This window comes from Haplochromis burtoni, unplaced genomic scaffold (genome assembly GCF_018398535.1).
Source record: "Haplochromis burtoni strain Fernald_Lab_line unplaced genomic scaffold, NCSU_Asbu1 Contig_954, whole genome shotgun sequence".
Lineage (NCBI taxonomy): Eukaryota > Metazoa > Chordata > Actinopteri > Cichliformes > Cichlidae > Haplochromis > Haplochromis burtoni.
In genome coordinates, this window is record NW_024583315.1 from 88,897 (window position 1) to 99,322 (window position 10,426).

Genomic DNA, 10,426 nt, shown 5'->3' on the forward strand with positions numbered 1-10,426 from the left:
TAAAAGGGAGTTTTTCCTTCCCACTGTCGCCAAAGTGCTTGCTCATAGGGGGTCATATGATTGTTGGGTTTTTCTCTGTATCTACTGTACAATATACAGCACCTTGAGGCGACTTTTGTTGTGATTTGGCGCTATATAAATAAAATTGAATTGAATTAAATTGGAAGCAGGTTGAACAGGTCAAAATCAGGGTGGGAGCTGTCCTTGATGATATTTGTTGCTCTGCTGAGGCAGCGGGAGGTATAAATGTCCATCAGGAAGGGGAGAGAGCAGCCAATGATCTTCTGAGCTGCCTTAACTACTCTCTGAAGTCTCACCCCGCTCTCTTGGTGCAATGCCCGCACCATGCTGTGATGCAGTATGTCAGCAGGCTCTCAATGGACAAGCAGTAGAACGTCAGCTGCAGGTTGGGGTCCAGTTTGTGCTTCCTGGGGCCCCTCGGGAAGGACAGCTACTTCTTGACAACTGCTATGATGTTGTCAGCAGAGATGAGGATGTGGAGGAACTGGAAGTTGGCTAAGTCAGTGCTGTGCCTCCTGAAGTCAATGACAATCTTTTTGGTTTTCTTGGTGTTCAGTGCCAGGTTGTTCTCAGAACACCAAACTGCCAACTTCAGGACTTCCTCTCTGTAGGCTGCCTCATCTCGCTTTGAGATTAATTTTACTACTGTGGTGTCATCAGCAAACCTGATGATAAGGTTGTTGTTGTGGGTCCGACTGCAGTCATGGGTGTAGAGACAATACAGGAAGGGGCTCAACACATATCCCTGTGGGGATATGGTGCTCTGCATGCAAGTGGAGGAGAGATGGGGGCCAAGTCTTACAGTTATTTATCCAGGCACATGTGAGAGGGAGGGGGGCAAGAACGACCAGTTTGGTGATGAGGATATCCAGAAGGATTGCATTGACAGCTGAGCTGTAATCCATAAAGAGTATTTGAATGTAGCTTTGTCGCTGCTCCAGGTGGATCATCACAAAGTGGAGAACTGCAGCGATGGCGTCTTCTGTGGATCTGTTCGTGTGGTATGTGGTATCTCCCCATGTTTGCGTGGGTTCTTTCAAGGTAGTGGGGATAGGTTAATTCTTGCCGCCCTAAGACAGCTGGGATAGGCTCCAGCTGTCTCTTTATCTTTGTCATTGCACAGTCAGACATAGTACAATGAAATTAAAAAACAGTCAAGTCAAGTTTATTCATAGAGCACATTTAAAAACAACCAAGGCTGACCAAAGTGCTGTACAGTAAATACAGATAAAAATACAATAGAACACAATTTCGTAGTAACACCTCACTGATAAAAATAAAATAAAAATAAATAAAGCAAATAAATTAAACCTTTCTAAAAGCCAATGAAAGGAGGTGAGTTTTAAGAGCGGTTTTAAAAGTTTCTAGGCTTTTGGAGAGTCTGACGTGAGGAGGTAAGCTGTTCCACAGTCTGGGTGCAGCCACAGCAAACGCCCTCTCTCCCTTTGTCTTTAATTTATACCTGGGAACATCTAAAAGCATCAGGTCGGCTGACCTCAAAGATCTCCTGGGGCGATAAGTACTAAGGAGTTCTGACAGGTAAGAAGGTGCAGTGCCATTTAAAACCTTAAAAGCCAGCAGTAAGATTTTAAAATCAATCCTAAAGGCAACTGGGAGCCAGTGGAGAGAGCAGAGAACCGGAGTGATGTGGTCTCTTTTTTTTGAACCGGTCAACAGGCGAGCGGCAGCGTTCTGCACCAGTTGAAGGCGATGTAGACAGGAACGATCTAGGCCAGCATAGAGGGAATTGCAGTAGTCTAGCCGTGAAGTAATAAAAGCATGGACCACTCTTTCTAGATCGTTCCTGCAAAGGTAAGACTTGACTTTGGCTAAAATCCGCAAATGATAAAAAGATCCCTTAACTACAGAGCTGATTTGTTTATCAAGTTTAAAAGCATTGTCAAAAATAACACCAAGACTCTTAATGGAAGAAGTGCAATCGGAGGTTAGGGGTCCCAAAAAGTCAAGAGAGAAGTTGGGATCTTTAGGAAGCCCAAACACAATGACTTCAGTTTTGCTTTCATTAAGGTGTAAGAAGTTAAGAGTCATCCAAGTCTTAATGTCAGACAGCAGGAGAGTAGCGGCTGCAAAGAAACATTGCAGTTCAACCTCAGAGGGAGGTAGATCTGAATATCATCGGCAAAGATGTGGAAGGACACATTATGTTTACGGAGCACATCGCCCAGAGGGAGCAAGTACAGAATAAACAACAGGGGGCCTAGTATGGACCCCTGAGGTACGCCACAGGTTAAAGGAGCTCTGGGAGATGACAGTTCACCAAGGTGAACAGAAAAACTCCTATTATTCAAATAGGACTGGAAAAACTTTAAGACAGTGCCCTTTAAACCGACACAATGTTGAAGGCGGGATAGCAGTATGTTGTGATCAACAGTGTCGAAGGCTGCTGTCAGGTCCAGGGTTACTAAGACAGCAGCACAACCAGAGTCAACAGTTAAAAGCAAATCATTAAAAACTCTCAGAGGGCGGTTTCTGTGCTATGCCGAGCTCTAAAACCAGACTGGAACTTCTCATAGAGATTGTTATTGTCAGAAATAGCTGGAGCTGCGTGAGGGCGGCTCGTTCCAGTACTTTGGACAGAAAAGGGAGGTTGGAAATGGGCCTATAGTTAGAGAGTAGGGATGGATCTAGATTAGGCTTTTTAAGGAGAGGTTGAACAACAGCGTGCTTGAAGGGTGTTGGAAAACAACCAGAACTGAGGCAGGCATTGATCAGGACCAGAAGGAAAGGTCCGACTGAGTCCAGAACCTGCTTCAGAAGCCGAGAGGGGATAGCATCGGTGGAACAGTTGGTAGTCTTAACCTTGCAGACTATTTCATGCAGCTGAGAGAGAGAGATAGGTTCGAACTGATTAAAGGCAGAATGGCACAAAGACAAAACACAGTCCCACATTGGCACTACGTACAACACAAAACAACACGACACAGTAACTTAACTTAGTAATAAAATGAAGAATACGTGTATGTGTATTGTTATTATTTTACATTAATTATTATTGCACCTTGTTATAAATATAAATATTATTATTGTTATTGTTGTTACCCCCCCCCCAAAAAAAAATCTTATTATAATAATAATCAAATGAAATTGCTTGTTAATTTACTTGTTGTTTTTCCTGCCATCACAAACTTAATCAACTGCCTGTAAATCCCTGCACTCAGAAGACTCCTGCTATTTATGCTAACTGATTTTCTTAAGTGATTTTCACCATCTTCATGAAGAGTGTGGTTTTATTTCATGCAGATGCGATTTTTACAGATTTTTACAGAGTTTCATTAACTTTATAATTTGCTTTATAATAAGCAATTTCTTGATGCATGTAAATTATGGGTTAGTATTTCCATTCTAAGTAGAATAAATTATCTTTACCAAGTCAATAAACACAATTCATGATGCGAAACTGGAATTTAACATTACAAAAAAACAAATAAGAATGGTGCATTTTCTCTTTTTTAGCACTTTAATTGGAACTTTAATACCTGATGTTCCTTTTAGATCAGGCCAGTCATCACCACTGTGCCATGTAGACTCATTTTGGTGAGTTTGATCATTTGGCTTAGTTCAGGACAGACTACCTCTTTCCAATCTGCTACACTGATATCTGGAATATCCATTCTCTCTGTTTGGAAGTTAAAATAGCAAGTTCTTAATATAATATGCAGTTATGAGCAACAGACTTGTGAAATCCTGGGAAATATCAGATCCAATCACAGAAAAAAGACTGAAACCATCGTGCAAATACAGTTACGCTAAATGAATACTGAGTTGGGAGAAACGTTTTGTTGCTCATCCAAGTGACTTCTTCAGTCACTTGGATAAGTGACAAAACTGAAAATGCTTCTTCCAGATAAACAGAATCAACTTTTGGGATTACCTGGATGACTGAGGATGCATCAAGACACGAATACTGAGGTTCTACAGTAAAGCAGAGAAAACAAATTGTGTATGCAGGAGGCAATTTCAGTCTTTGTGGGATCACTTCTTGGAAGTTCCATAATTCCTAAATAAAATGACCTATAATATTTGAAAAATGGATCCTAAAAATATTTATTCCCATTTACAGCAGGAATTATAATTGGTTGTATGGTGTGACTAAAGTAGGATGAAGTGTAAAGTTGCAAAATATAATCATCAGACATATCGTGTATAGTTTCAAACACCATCTTATTACTTCAACTTAAAAGATCTGGCATAACCCATCTTTGTCAGGGTTTTCTTTCTATATGAGATCCTATTGTACATTAGGATCCACAGTCATGATTTTGGTGTGATGATCATGTAAAGAGGCTAGATGCTGTCATGCTGCTACAGCATCTGTTATTTCATAAGTGGACCATAATATCCTTACAGAAAATGGATCGATTAATGTTACTTGAAGGCTTTCTTTCCTCTCTCCACTGGTTTTGGCAAGAGTTTAAATTACCAGCTATCTGACTGATAGTGTTTGTTTGCTTGGGTTTGCTGGTGATCGACATATGGTCACTCAGTCACCTGACAAGTACACTTAGGTCAGTAAGTTTTTGGATATTGACACTACAATGTCCTCTGCACATCACCACAGTAGTGCTGGGTGATATGACGATATATATCTTGTGGACGATAGAAAAGTGTCTATCGTGCCATTTGTCTTCTATCGTTTCTAACCTAATTTTATAAATTATGACATAAAATATATCATTAACCCTTTAAAACTGGTCGGCGCAGGCACGCTCCGTTTTGCCTAACTATTTTTAAATCCCTGTAGAACTGGAACCACGTAAGCTAGCGCAATAATCTTTTTTGCATATTAAACCGGAGGAGTTGTACTTACATCTTATGCCATCAGCTTGTCCTAGGTCACGGTTTCCTTCAACATATAGCTTTGCAAAAATTGCATAAAAAGCTTGCAGCAACAAAAACATAATATTCCAGAAACACGCTTTGCTGATCCGATCAGCTGTTCATAACACTTCTTACGTTGGAATATAGGTCAGCGCGAACTATCGCATGTCCGCCATTATCTGCCCGAAACCGGAAGTGACGTCGTTTGCGCGGAAAATTTAATTTTTTTTTACCTTCAGGGCCTTATAAGCCTATGCTGGTGTTTTTAAAAGTTATGTTTGACTTCATGCTTTTCTGTATCGTTTCTGGGATGCTTAGAACTCAAATCACACTGTTGGAAATAGTTTATTTTGATGCACATGCTTTTTCTTTGCAGCAAGCTGGTAAAAGTCTTGAGTTTGCATTGAGCCTGGGGGCTTGTGTGTGTACAACATGTATACATCAAAAAGGCTCAGCTTCAGCCTTCAAGATTAACCAGTAACAATATGGCTACACGTTGCACGCAACAAACATACTTAGCTTCAGTTGGAGCAGGTAGATTTACTTAAAGATGAAAATAAACACCACCGATGTCAAACATCAAAGCTATACTACACATGGACTCTTTTTCCTGTGTTCTCAATAAATCTAATACAGTTTTTAAGAAGTGAATTGGAGCCAATTGGAGACAAATAACCTTGAGCATGTTCCTAATTCATTCATTCATAATAAATTAGTACTTACTTTGTATGTTTATAATTATGTTCTGTTTACCAGAACAAATATTAGCGTATTTGTACTACTACTATAATACTACTACTAACTCAGGTGAGTTCAGTTAACTGGTGAGTGTTGAATTGAATGGCATTCATCAGTTTGTGTCTTTCTAGAGCTTTTTCTTATTGACCGCTCTTCCACTAAAAGCAAAATTCCTCCAATGATACTCACATTCATACTGTGCCTTTTACTCTGTGCTGTCTGCTAGCATACTATTAGCAGCAGACAGCTGAGGACACAAAAGCCTCGCGCTCCATGAATTACAGTTTGGTTTTTGATTTAACTAAGAGAGCTTTGAGAATTTGCACTAAAGTGCAGATAACAAAGAAGGTACCAGAATGATGACTTAGTTTTGTCCGATGTACTGAGGACAGTGTGTTTTAGAGAGTTAGTATTTTAATTTACGTTGTGTTATAAAATCCAGTTAAATTAGTACAAGCTAAGAAAAAAAACAAGCTGAAGTTGGAGGTACTGCGGACGTTTTTTTTTTTGTTGTTGTTGATTTTCACGATGCTCAATAGCGGAAAGTAAAAATAACATTGGCTTACACATAATATTTATGTACTCCTTCACTGTTTTTCTTGCATATCACTTGTACAAGATTTTATTTTTTGCATTTTAGATGCAAATATTTTATCTTTTTTTTTAATCTTTTTTTTCTTTTGATCATTTTTGTTTGATATTTTTGATGGGACTCTTATCTACTCTCATCCAAAGATGGGTGTACCATGAGGAGTAGTGTGTATCAGTTCAGTCCAGCTCCAGGTGCTATAAAAAACTATTATTAATTGCAGTTATATCTTTAATGACCTGGATTTCTTGTTACTGTGTAATATAGATGAAAATCTACCCCCAGTCTTAGACAGGCAAATAAAAAAGTGTACTAATGAATACAACACACCTGCCCCTGATGGAAGAAGTTCAATCTTCACAATGCAAAATATATTCTCCTACAAAGTCCTTCTCCAAGATGATCCTGGAAACAATAACTGCATCCAGCCTACAGTTCTATCAAACCACAATTATTGCTTAACTTCACAATAATTTAACTTTATTGGTCTCTGACCAGTTAATGAGCTCTAAAAGATATGACGCTTTAGGGGCATAGCAAATATTACCAGAGAGCAGGAGAACCAGAGATCTGAAGAGGTATAATGATGACTGCACAGATGACCAGATATCAAGGCAAACTGTCTTTGAAGAAAGGACCATACCATAAACTCCTCTGTATACCAAAGTAAGGAATTCTGCTCAACAGGTAAAGCTTGGCTGAAGCTGGGTTTGAAAACAGGACAGTGATCCCAACCACAGCAGCAAATCTACGACAGAATGTTTGAAAAAGTAAATGCACGAAATGCTGTGTTTATACACAGGACTTAAGAAACCTGTGCATAAACAAAGGCCTGACAACTTTAAACACTGTAAATTATATATAAGAAATGAGTCCTCAGATAAAATGACTATGTTACTGCTGCTAAAGATGGTTCTACAAGTTCCTGAATGATAGGTTACGCTTAGTTTTTCACAGGTCTGCAGCAAATTCACTGAAAATGTTCTTTTTCACACAACTGTATATATACAAACCGAAATATTTAGAAGAGTAGGGTACAAAAATACATAAACATCATAAACTAGGAAGAACAGTTGTGCAAAGTCTGTGAACATAATGTGCAAAGTACACAGCTCAGTGTTATAGTAATATCACACTTTCAAACATTCTGTTCTCATTTCCAGGGGTACTGGTCCTGATGGGCTACAGCTCCTGGTACAGAGGAGTTTATGTCCATGGTGAAAGGTTCATCTCTAGTACTTCTTACCCACCACATGGTCCTGGCGTTGTACAGGTTTTGAATTGTAGGCAGAAGGCAACTAATGACAAGCAAGGTATGCAGAAGAGCATCTGTGAACACACAGCATGGTGAACTTTGAAGTGGCTCGGCTACAGTAGTAGATAAGAACAGAAAACCAAGACTCCAACTTCCATGGGCTCACCAAAATTAAATGCAAGTGTGTGCTGTATGTAGTTTTATGTGTTAGATGTAGTCTGCTATGACAAGGACAACTGTATTAAAGAGCAGCAGACTACTGAAATCCCAGGAAAGACAGGATCTGATTACAGAAAATACTGAATCTATACAACAAATACAGCAAGTCAAAGTAAATACTACATCTCATCTAGGTCAAGTAAGCAGAATTTTATTGGAGGAATAAACAACACTCATATCACGCAGTGAGTAAAAATTCCATTTTAATATAACTTAGGAACTACAGTATGTACGACAGTAGTGATGCACACAGACTGTTTGACAGAGTCTTGAAAACCTATGGACAATTTAGAATCACCAGTTCACCTAACCCTACTAATTGCATGTTTTTGGACTGTGAGAGGAAGCAGGAGCTCCTGGACAGAACCCACACAAAGACTGTGAGAACATGCAGCTAACCACTGTGCATGCTGCCGTATTTAGCTACCAATTTGGTTCCTATTTAATATTTATACTTTTTGTTTTCTGGTTTTGCTTTTAGGCCATTAAAGGACACCCAATCTACCTGTTTGTCCTCTCTTTAGCTGCATAATAAAAGTCCATCAAAAAGAAAAAGGTAAAGAAAAAAGGATAGGGATGGGTATCATTTAGGTTTTATCCAATACCAGTACCAAACCGGTACTTTTGAAACGGTGCCGGTGCTTAAAGAATGAAAAACACAAACTTTACCAGTGAAATTTCTCTGCTTTCTTTAATAATAAGTGCATTATTTCCTTTAGTTGTTTTTGTTAGTTACATCAACGTCATTGTCTCCATACCGTCTTTGGTTTTGGTCCATTTTTTTATGTCAGTCCTTTTTTAGGGATGAGTACCGGTTCTGACATAAACAGTAGTAACCAGACCGAAAAGCAGCGCACATTTCAGTGCTTTATTCCGGTGCTTTTTTTTACTGAGATGTCATACACTTTGGATTCTAGCCAATCATTTTACCTTTGCAAGCGTAGTAGGCGGGCCCAGGTACGTACGTTCTTTTAGAGCAGAGCTACAGATTAAAAATGCCCAAGGCGAAGCGGTCAAAGTCTGGCTGTACTTCACAGCAAATGCCCGGTATGCCTGATGGCCAGTCCAGCTACGCCCCCAGGGATCTCAAAACTGGATTATAGATGGCAGACAGTTGGTGTCGTAAGTCACCACCTCTGTTCAAAGGTGGTCGCTCACAGTGGACATAGATGGGGGCAGGGACATCTCAGTAGGTAGGGTGGTGACCCCATGATCGGAAGGTTTAGGGTTCAAATCCATTCAACGGCAACCCTGAGGTACCTCTGAGCAAGGTACCGACCTTATATACTGCTCCCCGGGCGCCCAGTGGCTGCCCACTGCTTCACTGAGCGAATGGGTTAAATGCAGAGAGGAATTTCCCCAGGGGGGACCAATAAAGTATACATCATCATCATTAGATGGCTTCTTTCACTCCTCTTTCAAACCATCTTCTCTGTCCAAAATGTGAACAGTGGCATCCTTGAAAGAGTGACCTTTGTCCTTTAGATGCAGATGGACAGCCGTACACTACATTAAGTTAAGAACGGCCATCTTTGAACAGAGGTGGTGGCTTATGACACCAACTGTCTGCCATCTATAACCCAGTTTTGAGATCCTTCCCAGACACCTTAATGCCCACTCACATCCTGGGCCATCTGACCTCAGGAAATCACATGATAGGTCGGGGCTAGGTTTCACAATGAGCTCACCCAAAACCTTGGCTTATTGTGACCTACACCCGTTTTCACACCTTGGCTTGTGTGATTAGTAGAGTATCATTAGGGGGTCCATTGTCCCTCTGTGGGGGGACACTCCCACAGGGCTTAAATCTGGGACTCTCCACCATTTGAACCTAGAACTGAAGAAGCTTCTTGGATCAGAGGTGAAACGTCTTCAAGCAACTTAATGAAGTCCAGACGCTTTTCTTTCCAAGCTCGTTAGACTACGATGACCTGGATGACTGAGAACCTTCACAGACATATCTTTCATGCATGCTTTTAGAAGGACCTGACAGTTTGCAGCAGCAGTTACAGAACTCTTGTCAATTTTATTCCTCATCAAATCTGTGAAAGTGTTGTATATTTCTAAGAATTGCCTGCATGATTTGAAGTTACCTTTTGTGTACTTTGTGTTTTTCTCGCCTTTTTGCCCCCAGTTTGTTGTCTACGTAATACTGCTTTTGAGATAACCAGTTAATGTCTCACTATCAATCTCCATACCTCCTTTGTTTTTGGTCCATTTTTCAAGTCGATCCTTTTTTCTGTTTCCTATCGTTGGACTTACATATATGTTATGCAGCTTTAATGGCCTAAAAGCAAAGCCAGGAAACACAAAGTACACGAGATTAAAAATTAAACTACACATGAGGAAGCACACACACATATGCAAAAGCAAACAGAATAGACTCCAACAACTAAACACTAGAAAAATGGCAGGTTCCACGGGCATCTTGACACAGAGAAGGCAGGACTATAAACGAGGGCATAAAACTCATGGAAGCTATGAAAGAAAAAAAATATAAAAACGGGAAATACCAAAATATAGGACTGAGGGAAATGCCTCACAGCAAGAAGGCACTGAGTTCAAATCCACCATCTGAGTTTGCATGTTCTCACAGTTTTTACGTAGGTTCTGTTCGGGGGTTCCCACTTCCTCCCACAATCCAAAGACATGCAATTAGTTTGGTTAGGTGAAATGGCGATTCTAAATTGTCTGTAGGTGTGAATGATTGTCTGTCTCTCTGTGTTAGCCCTTAAATAGACTGGCACTCTGTCCACAGTGTACCG